This window comes from Mastomys coucha, chromosome X (assembly GCF_008632895.1).
Source record: "Mastomys coucha isolate ucsf_1 chromosome X, UCSF_Mcou_1, whole genome shotgun sequence".
Taxonomy (NCBI): Eukaryota; Metazoa; Chordata; class Mammalia; order Rodentia; family Muridae; genus Mastomys; species Mastomys coucha.
The window spans coordinates 144,680,543-144,683,121 of NC_045030.1; the positions used below are offsets into that span (position 1 = coordinate 144,680,543).

The 2,579-nt window shown below is 42.3% G+C and overlaps 1 protein-coding gene and 1 pseudogene across 1 annotated transcript in view; one reads left to right on the top strand and one right to left on the bottom strand.

Moving 5' to 3' along the window:
• The window catches only part of Huwe1 (HECT, UBA and WWE domain containing E3 ubiquitin protein ligase 1), a 200,895-nt gene that overhangs the window by 23,107 nt on the left and 175,209 nt on the right, over window positions 1-2,579 (top strand). The gene's annotated exons all lie outside the window — the stretch shown is intronic.
• LOC116089823 lies at window positions 813-1,368 on the bottom strand (annotated as a pseudogene).

Here is a 2,579-nt window from a genome sequence, read left to right on the forward strand (position 1 = left end):
CTTCTGTTTTGGGATGTTATTTGCTCTTCTTTTTCCAAGGTTTTCCTATGCATCCTTAATTTATTACTTTGAAATCTCTCAAAAGTCTTTGCTATAGGTACTTGGGGCTATAAACTTTCCTCTTAGGACCACCTTCACTGTATACTACAGATTTTGTTGTGGTGTATTTTCATTTTCATTCCATTATAAGAATTTTGTAATTTACTTCTTGTTTCTTCCTTCAGCGGGTTATCACTTAATAGTACTTTCTTTAGTTTCCAGTATTTTCTATTGCTGTTTAAATATCCATCTTCATTCCATTGTAGTCAGATACAATGCCAGGATGTTATTTCAAGTTCTATATTTGTTGAGTCTTGTTTTGTATTTTAACATGTTGTTATTTTTGGAGAAAGTTCTATAGGCTGCTGAGAAGAATGTCTATTATTTAATGTTTGGGTAGAATGTTCTGAAGAAATCCATTAGGTCCATCTGATTTATGATGTAATTTAATCCCAGAGATTTTCTGTTTAGTTTGTTTCCAGGTGACCTATCTACTGGTGATTGGGGTGTTGAAATCACTCACTATCACTGTGTTGAGGGTCAATCTATTGTTTTAGATATAAGAGTATTTCTTTCGTGAAATTAGATTAGTAATTATCATCATATCTCCTTTTTTTTTTCTGTTTCAAAAAGCTTTATTTTTACTTGGTCCAAGATTTCGGAGAGGCGGTAACAGAGCTGCCTAGTGGCTTGAGAGGTTCATTCAGGTGGAGGTCCTGAGGTGGGCTGGTGCAGAGCAGAGGAGGGAGCCCCTTGGAAGACACAGAGGCCTCCTAGTTGTGCTTGAAAGTGAGGCGCTCAAAGAGATACTCACCCATAGGTCCCTGGGCCATGCCAGTCTGCGCTGGTTGTGGCCCTGCCAGCCTACGGAGGTTGGTCAGGAGGTTGCCCATCTTCTTGATGAACTTCACCTCCTTATCCAGGAAGTGGCTTTCCAAGAAATCACAGAGATGAGGGTCTATACAGGCAGAACCCAGGGCATGCAGATCCAAGAGGGCCTGGTTCAGGTTCTTTTCTAAGACCAAGGCAGCTTCCATGGCCTCTTGGATTTTACCCCATTCATCTTGAGATGTCTTCTGCACATCCTGGAAGAGTGCACAGCCCCCCAGCCTCCCTCAATCTTTCTGCAACTTGAGAAGATGCTCAGTGCCCTTGTGCTTCTCCTCTGCCAATTTGCGGAAGTAGCCTACACCCTCCAAAGCCACATCCTGATCAAGGAAGAAACCCAGAGAAGGGTAGGTGTAGGAGGCCTGCAGGTGCAAGTTGACCAGGCGGTTCACGGCAGCTTCCACTTCGGTAGAATTAATTCTGACGAATCTGAGAGATCATGGTTGACCCCAAGCATGGGGTTAACCGCAAAGATGGTGCTGGCTCCTAGGAGATGGTCCAGGAGGCTGCAGCTGGTGAGACTTGTAAGGAGTCTGGAAGCTAATAAAAGTGGGAGTCCCCAGGTCTGTTCTGTCCAAACACTGTTGAAGCAAGACACAGATACACAGGACCTCCAAGGCAATGCTCTCACCATATCTCCCTTTAACACTCCTGTGTGACCTGTGCAGAAGACAGGTGTATTGTGAAGAATGACATTGGACTATCAGAAATTTAATCAAGGTGTGACTCTGAATGCAGCTGCTGTGCCAGATGTGGTGTCCTTACTTGAGCAGATTAACATATCTCCTGGCACATGGTATGCAGCTATTGATCTAGCAAATTTCTTTTTCTTAGTACCTGTCCATAAGAACCAAAAGCAAATTGATTTCAGCTAGCAAGGCTGGCAATATACCTTCACAGTTTTACCATAAGTTTATATTAACCCTCCAGTCTTGTGTCATATCTTAGTTCTGAGGAAACTTTATCATCGGTCTCTTACATAAAATATCACACTGGTCCACTACATTAGTGATATTATGCTGATTGAATGAAATGAGCAGAAGATAGTAACTACTTTAGACTAGTTGGTAAAGCACATTAGGATGAGAAATAAAATCCAACCAAAATTCAAGGGCCTTCTACCTAAGTAGATAAGTAAAGTATGAGTAGATAAGTAAAGGATAAGTTATTGCACCTGGCCCCTCCCACCATTAAGAAAGTAATACAATGCTTACTGGGCCCATTTAGATTCTGAAGGTGGCACATTCCTCACTTGGGTGTGCTACTCTGACCCATATACCAAATGACTCATAAAGGTGCTAGCTCTGCATGGGGCCTGGAATGGAAAAGGCTCTTCAACCAGCCCAGGCAGTCGTGAAACCTGTTCTATCAGTTGAACCATATGGTCCAACAGATCCAATGGTACTCGAGGTGTCAATGGCAAAGAAAGATACTCCTTGGAGCTGTTGGCAAGCCACTATAAGTGAATCACAGAGACCTTTAGGATTTTGGAGCAATGCATCTACAGACAACTGTCTTCCCTTTGAGAGATAGCTCTTGGTTTACTATTGGGCCTTAGGGAAAACTGAAAACTTGACAATGAGTCACCAAGTTACTATGTGACTTGAGCTGTCTGTCCATCATGAGCTGGGTATTTCTTTTTTTTTTTTTTT